We start from the raw sequence: 8,414 nt of genomic DNA, 5'->3' as shown, positions 1-8,414 counted from the left end.
TTTCAACAACTTCTTGTTCTTTTATACATCTTGCTATTTGTGCATTAGACATCCCCTTGCCATCTTTGCCTTTGCACATTCCCATTCCTTGGCCAGCAAAACCCATAAAGTGAAGTTTGACTTGGGAATATGAGCTATTGAATGGTTTGCTTTTGCTACTTCAAACATTACACTTTGAAAGAAATGAGCCACCTCCTAAAACCTATGATAATCTTGTAGTATGTCTCCATAATGTAGATCCTACATCAATTTTTAAACTATCAACTCCTTGTTCTCCCATTGAACTTTGACTACTCGTGGCAGCCATTCATGCACAATATAATCTAATTTCTTGCTATAATAAGAAATTAAATAAATTTAAATTAGGAAAAAAAAAAAAAATGAACATCAAGCATACAAATGCGAGAAAATGATACAAAAATATTAAAAAAAAAAATGAAAAAAAAGAGAAAAAATTCTTCCTAAACTTCAAAGAATTCATCAAGATCTCAAAAAATTCATTGAAGGGCTCAAGAATGGGATAAAATGCTTACCTTAGATGCTTACAACTCCTATGTGGAAGCTATCTCGCACTCCATAAACAATCCTCTTCGAGAATAATCACCTCATCTTCAAAATGCCAAATTGGAGCCCAAATGAGAAGAGAGAGCCTAGCTGCAAACAAAATGAGATGAAAAATGAATGAATGACCCCTACATGGCTGTTTTAGGGTTTTGAAACAAAAAAGGAATTAAATATGTTATGCACATGTTTGAATGAGCTTTAAATTGTATTTTGTTTGAAAATCACGTTTTTGCCAAATGGGACCTGCAGATGCTAGCGGAAGTGCCTGGGTGCCCTATGGATGCTCCCCGAGAGGAGCCTCTGGATATGCTGTGGATGCACAGTTCAGATCAGAATCAGCATCCTTGCCCATCTGCTTCTGCTTCCCCTTCCGCCTCCACCTTGCTAGGGCGCTGTATCCAAGCTCTTATCTGTACAGTGATATTGAGTCTTGTATTATCAGATTGCTTTGTCCTTCACAAATTTGATGTGCCAAATGTATTGCTGAAAAGTCAACCAGAGTTTATTGGAATGAATAAGTTTTTGTGATTATGTTTACACAAATAATGGTCCGGGTTCTTATGTCCTAGAAAATTTTAGTTTGACCATATTCTAGTTCATCTATGGTTAATCTATTTCATCTCAAAGATATTGGAGATTCCACATATGGGATTTCTCATATTTTAATCAGCATTGATTTTTTGTTCAATATTTTTTTCAAGTAATTGATTGATTGTGAATTCAATCTTGAAATTAAAATTTCTATCTTCGAATTCATCTTAGCATTGGATATACCCCTTCATTTTGTATTGACACACATAACGTGTTACTGTTTTCAGGAATTCAGGAATGGAAGAGGCTCAATTTGTTAAGCTCCATGCTGGTGTAAAGCGTGGTGATATTGTTGGCATTCTTGGATTTCCAGGTGTGTGGTTCTCCTTAGTTAATTGAGTCACATTTTATTGAGGCCAATATTTTGGTTGAATTTTCATCAATGCAATAAACTTTCTGTGCCTATGTGAAAATTTTAGACAACAATAAAGTAAGGTTTCTGCTTTAGTGACATTAAATGTGATAGGAGTATTACAATCACAGCTTTTTACATTTTCAATTAAAGGAACGATGACAGAATCTCATTTATATGCATTCAGTTGCACAGCCCATTTTGTTTTTGTAAGCCACAGATTCGTACTCTAGTATGTATTTTTTCAACATGGTTCAATACACAATGGTTTTTATTGACTTGTATATTTTTATCAGGCATATTTGCCATATGGTTTATTTAAAGAAAGCTGGAGTAAATAATGACAAAAAACCATATGAAGGTATATGTAACATACCCACCAGGGAACTGTAATGTCGCCTGCTAAGTGAAAGCGCAGTCACTACTAGATTTTCATTTAAGATAATTTAGCAAATATTGTTTATAGTCATACAACATATGAAATTGGCAATGAATTATAAAATTGACCATTTTTTAATGTATATTATGGGACAGAACTAATAATCCTTCAATTCTCGAGAAGGGATAAGACATTGGAGGCAGTTCCCGAAGTGGTTAAAGACCATTGATAGGCTCCCTAAAAGTTTATAGATTCAGCCTTGAACCTGTTTTGGGATTAAGCCCTCAGGGCTAAAGATAACGCTAATCCCTACCCTATCTTGGGAGCTACCCTATTGGATTTAGACTGCCCCTCTTTCCCCTCTCATAAGTCAAGCTATAATAGCATCTGAGTCTAATTATATGTTATAGTTTCATTAACAATTCAGATTAATTGTGTGTATATGTATGTGTGTGATAGACTGCTATTAAATGATTACTAGCCACATTAATATCAAATGGTACTGCTGTATTTGGATCGCACTGTTCCGTTATCATGCTAACAGCTTGGCCTGTTCGGATCAATCAACACTGGCGGGGGGAATCAGTGTTGCAACACTTTTAATCAAATTAAACTTTTCACCACAATACCTTACAATAACGGAAATGACAAAGCATGAAAGTAAAGCATATACAACAAGAGAATTCATTACACCATGATTTGTTCTCGAGGAAACCTTGGGCAAGGGAAAACCCCAATGGGGATTGAACTCACAAGATAATGCACCAATCTGAAAATGTCCCTGTTAGTAGACTGAACCTATTAAGAAACTAGATTCTGTTAAAGGTCTGCAACCCTGTTAGGAGTTGAGAGAACAAAAAGGGAGTTCACTGCTTGAGGATGAAGGTTATAGCCACTTTCAAGGACCCACTGTCCAATACAATAAAGTATTATATCAAAAGCTTGAACTATACATAGCATCTCAATGCTTGATTAGTTCCAATGAAGTTCACATCTTCTCTGTTTTGACATCCAGCATCAAGGCTGGCACATCACAATAGTATTACATTTGTATCTCATATTCTCAGATACAAATTGCTTTCCTTTATACCACTTGATTTTCTATTCTAGTTATCTTTGAGAAGGCTTTACAAAACGTGTTCATACACTCATCGATATACAATATTAAACTGTGCCATCCAAGAGAAGTCCTGATATGTCGGCCCAATAATGCCGAGTAATTGAATTGCCAAGTCAATTCAATTTACTAAGCCAAATTGCCCGATCAACAAAACTGTCCTGTAACATTTTCTTCTCAAACACGTGCCAATTTACACCATTGTAACTCAGTGCATCACATACTAACACCAACTATCTTCTAGAAGTTATAGACCCATCTGAGAAAATCCTTTGTCGTCACTGAATGAGACTGCCCAACTGTGCTCTATATTCCTTTCCCGTACTCATGCATTTTTCACATTCTTGACATACTAAAACTTATTACCAACACTGGTGACTATACCAATGATGTATATTGCCATCAATGACAAAATCTGTACAATCGCCTTGGATTCACTTGCCAACATGATCTTCTTACTAAATCTATATTAGTCGATATTACAGTGCTCTTATCATTGTACTACAACCGATTTAGATTATTGATTACTTGGGTAATATCAATTACGATTTCCTTAATGAATATCAATAGTGTCGTTCACATCAGCAATTGAATTGCATTTGTTTCATTTTTATTAACTCTCTAGAATAATTGTGTTTGCACGGTCTACCTCCTATGTGGCCTTGCAGAGTCATCAGACTGTGCAAGAGTCTCATTGCTATTGTCAACGATATATATACCCAGTGTTGACGATATAGATAGTTATCTATTTATTAATTATTATTTAGTATCTAATAATTATTAGCTTTATATAATTAAAAATTATTTGTTTATTTGAATATATATAGATATACAATATAATCGTTTAATATTTATTTTACTTATTTAGTTATTCTATTAATGACACATTGATGTTGGATAAAATATATATTTAATTAATATATTCCGTGAATTGGTTTATTTATTAAATACTTAGTACAAGTAAGGGCTATTACAGTCTGCCACTCCTAATTATGCTTGTCCTTGAGCAATTTAAGGTTTGGGTGCTAAAAAATATTTGCTCCTTCCCAAGTTGCATTTTACCTCAAGCAAGCCTTTCTATTTAATGAGATATTCTAAATTGGTCTTATTTCTCCACTTATTCTCCCTCATGTTGAGGACCCTTTTTGGTTTTAGGACGAGTTTACCCTCATCATCAAGTAGGGGTAATTCTTTACATGGATTAATTTGTTGGCCAAGTATTTCTTTAGCCATGATACATAGTAGACATGTGGATCCTACTGTTGATGCAGAGCTTCATGGGATTCCAACAAAGATCCCCTAATAAACCATAGAGTTCAATCATCAACACAATGTCTTCAATATTATAGAGACATTAATATATGTTTCCCAATACAACATCAATCAAATTACCATTATCAAAAACAAATCAATCTTGAAAATATATTCTTCAATTATGCCATTCTAGATAGATCTACACACAGAGATTCACAACTTTCAAACCCAGTCTTATTTATTCAATCCAACCATCCAATTTAGGCACAGTTTGGTCCCCAACAACATATCCAAAACTCAGAAACATCCAACGGTAGAATCCAAAGTTATGGTCTCTACACCGAGACCTATTTTTCTGTGACTCCATTGAAGAGGGTTAAAAACCTGTTTTCACTAAAACTGTCATAACTTTTACAAAACTTAACAAAAACATATCAAAACAATTGCATTAGAAAGCTCATTCATCCCTGTTTCCAGAAATATAAGGTTCATCCCTTTAAGATCCATTAAGTAATCGTAAACATTGCTTCAATATGATTGTATTCTGAAAATCTGAAAATTATTATCCATAGAATGCTCACAACTTTCTCAAATCTGCATGAAATTAACTCAAACCAAAAGAAATAGAAGGATTATTCATTTTCCTACTTAACCATATCAATAATACATCGTTTCCAGGCTGTACATGGCCGTACAGAGGCTGGAAATGATAAAAGAACTAGAAAAACCAATCAAAATAACAAGTGCAAAGTGCTCCAAAAGATCTTAATTTTTCTTCCCTTTCTTGCTTGGTTCGACCTTACAATGAATTTTATAGTTTCTTCGTCAATTTAGACCTTACAAATGCCACCCTTGACGTTTGGACTTCCTTTTACAATTTTAATGCAATTTTGCATTGCTGCATTTTTTGCAACTCCATCTTCTTGATAACTTTTGAGACTTTTTACAAATGTGATGCCATGACTTTGCATAAACCTTCAAGACATATCCAAATGACCATTTAATGACCTTGTACATGGTCTTTACCCTTTCAAGGGTTATTTTACAACTCTTGACATATTAAATCAATTGGGACCTCAACTATGACAATATGGACAACATTACATTTTTGTTACAACTTTTCTTTTCAATTGGATTCCTTTACATGAAATGACGTTGCAACATATAAGAATTAACATAGATCATTAAAATTTCCATTATGATCTCATGTAGTTATATGATGGCTAGGTGTTCCTGCACCAACTGTTATCGTGTAACTTGATTTCACAAGCTACCCCACCAATTTTTCTTAAATCTTTGTAGGTCCCATAGAATCATGGCTTAAATTTTTATGCGCCACTAGGTTTTATTGACAACTGTAAATAGGGTTGTAACCTCAAGAAAACCCAATTCCCCAAACTCAAATGCTTGTTCAGTTTGGTTCTATGCTGGTTTTGTGCATGGTGTAGGTTATCTCTAGTAACTCTCATAATGTTCATGTTTTGTTTGTTCAAAATGACCAGCTCCTGGTACCTTACTTTTTGGAAGAATCAAACTCCAAAAAGAATCGGCTTCATAACTATATAATGCCTTGAATGGGCTCATTCCAATGCATAGATGGTGTGTAGCATTGTAATAGTACTCACCAAGGTGTAGCCACTTTACTGATGCATTCAGTTGACTTGTAATGTAATTCCTCAAATATCCTTCTATCCTTGTATTAACTATTTTTGTTTGTCCATCGGGTTGAGGATGATAACTTGAGCTTGGTGTCAATTTAGTGCTTGCCAAATGTAAAAATTCCTGCCAAAACATGCTAAAGAATCGGCTACCTTTGTCGATAACAATGTTTCGTGGAAACCTATGTAACCTGAACACTTTGGAAAAAATCCTCTGTAACTTGAGGTGCTCTATATTCTATAGATTTGGCTGTGAAGTGTGTATTTGGTTAATCAATCCATCGCTACATGTATACAATCTTTCCTGGTACTTTGGGAAGGTTTACTATGAAGTCCATGAAGATGCTCTACCATTTGTGGCTTGATATTGGTAAGGGTTGAAGTAATTCGACTGCGTGTGTTTGCTTTATTTTTTGGGCATTTCGTACATTCTTAGACTTGCTTAACTATGTCTTTCTCATGTCCCTTCCAAGAATATTTTTTCTTATGTCCTTTCTACATCCTGCTATGAGGCTGCCATGAAACTCTTTAATAGTGTTAACCTTCATTTTTGAACAGGATGAAAGATAGTTTATGCTTTTATAAAGGATATTTACCTCAACTATTTTATAATCTTCATTTGGTATGTGTCCTTCGATGATATCATTGGCATGTGATAACATAATTGCAATTTTACATTTTGAATGAAAGAAACAATGCCAAACAAATATTGCAGAAATTGAAGGAGGAGATTTGCTGATTAATTTGAAGAAATGTTCATTTACGAAGAAAGAGATTGTGTACCTTGGTTTTGTTATTTCAATGGATGGTTTGAAGATGGATCTTGAAAAGCTAAAACTTATTCTTGATTGGCCTACACCAGAGAATGTTAGAGAGGTAAGATCATTTCATGGGTTGACAAATTTCTATAGGAATTTCATAAACAAATTCAGTTCTATTTGCAATATTATGACTGAGACTATCAGTGGAGATAATAAGGATTTCAAGTGGACACATGGAGCATAGAAGAGCTTTGAACCATTGAGACAAAAGATTGGAGAATTGCCTCAGTAAAGTCTTTCAAGTTCATTGTGATGCTAGTGGAAGTGCTATTGGAGTTGTTTTGAGTCAAGAGGGAAAGCTTGTAGCTTTCTTTAGTGAGAAGTTGAATGATGCTAAAAGAAAATATTCAATTTATGATCAAGACTTCGTTGCTATTATTCAAGCTTTGAAGAAATGGAGACATTATTTGATGCCTAAAGATTTTGTGTTGTATAATTTCCATAAAGCTTTGTAGTGTTTGGGGGGTTTAGAATAAGTTGAATTAGAGACATATGAAGTGGGTTAAGTTTTTGCAGAACTTCTCTTTCTCTTTGAAACATAAGAGTGGACAGTCAAATATTTTGTTGATGCAGTAAGTAAAAGGAATTTATTGACAGAGATGAGAGTTAAGTATGTGGCTTTGATGATTTGAAGTATTTGTATGAAATTGATCTTGATTTTGTAGATCCTTGGAAAGTTTGTAAAGAACAGATGATAAGTGATAAGTGGATTGATTATTTCATTTAGGAAGATATGTTAAGGGAATTCAGTTGTGCATCCCCAGAGGATCTATGAGAGAGAACATCATGAAGGAGAAGCATAGTGGCAGACTTGCTAGAGATTTTGGGTTTGATAAGACAATAAAGTTGATTTTTGGTAGATTCTTTTGGCCGCATATCTATAAGGTTGTGCAAACAATGGTTAGGAGTTGCAGAGTTTGTCAAACAAAAGGAACTAATTAGAATTTGGGATTTTTTTAACTATTGCCTGAACCTGATAAGTCTTGGGAAGACATCAGTATGAACTTTGTTCTTGGTTTGTCTAGAACTCCAAGAGGTAATGATTCTATTTTTGTAGTAGTTGACAAATTTTAAAAGATGGTTCATTTCATACCTTGTAAGAAGACATCTGATGTAGTACATACGGATGAATTATTCTTTAAGTAGGTAATAAGATTGAAAGGTTTGCTTAAAAATATTGTTTTAAACAGAGATACTAAGTTTATTGGTTATTTTTGGAAGACACTTTGGAAGAAGATGAATAATGGGCTGAAGTTTAGTTCTACATTTCAACCACAAACAGATGGGCAAACTAAGGTTGTGAAGAAGAGTTTGGGTAATTTGTTGAGATGTTTAGTTGGAGATTTTAATGCTTGTAGCTTCAATAGGATAAATCTATTATATATGTGTTTTTTTAATATATTTGAGATATAAGGTTATATATATATATATGATTAATTTTTTTATTCTATTATTTATCTGATTCATGAATAGACATGTTGCATGAAGGGACATGTCTATTTGTGCCCCACTCTCAATATAAATCTAAGAGGTTGCATTTGAAACACACATACCAAAAAGCATGGTAGTGCTATTACATTTGCAAGTGATCCTCGGAATTCAACGTGTTATCAGAGCCTAATTGCAGATGTAAACAAAATGAAGAGTATAATAAAGGGATCATACTCTGTATAATAAG

General features: G+C 34.0%; 1 pseudogene across 1 annotated transcript in view; it reads left to right on the top strand.

Moving 5' to 3' along the window:
- The first annotated feature begins 590 nt into the window (after positions 1-590).
- Positions 591-8,414, top strand: part of LOC149531676 (lysine--tRNA ligase-like) — a 62,851-nt pseudogene continuing 55,027 nt past the window's right edge. Inside the window, exons 1-2 of the transcript XR_016359112.1 lie at positions 591-976; positions 1,383-1,468. The product of XR_016359112.1 is annotated as a lysine--tRNA ligase-like (transcript). The remainder of the gene's footprint in view (positions 977-1,382; positions 1,469-8,414) is intronic.

This window comes from Cupressus sempervirens, chromosome 11 (assembly GCF_028749045.1).
Source record: "Cupressus sempervirens isolate cs-2001-9-10 chromosome 11, ASM2874904v1, whole genome shotgun sequence".
In the NCBI taxonomy this organism is placed as follows: Eukaryota; Viridiplantae; Streptophyta; class Pinopsida; order Cupressales; family Cupressaceae; genus Cupressus; species Cupressus sempervirens.
The sequence above is the reverse complement of the archived record's forward strand: the minus strand, read 5'-3'. Positions and strand labels throughout refer to the sequence as shown.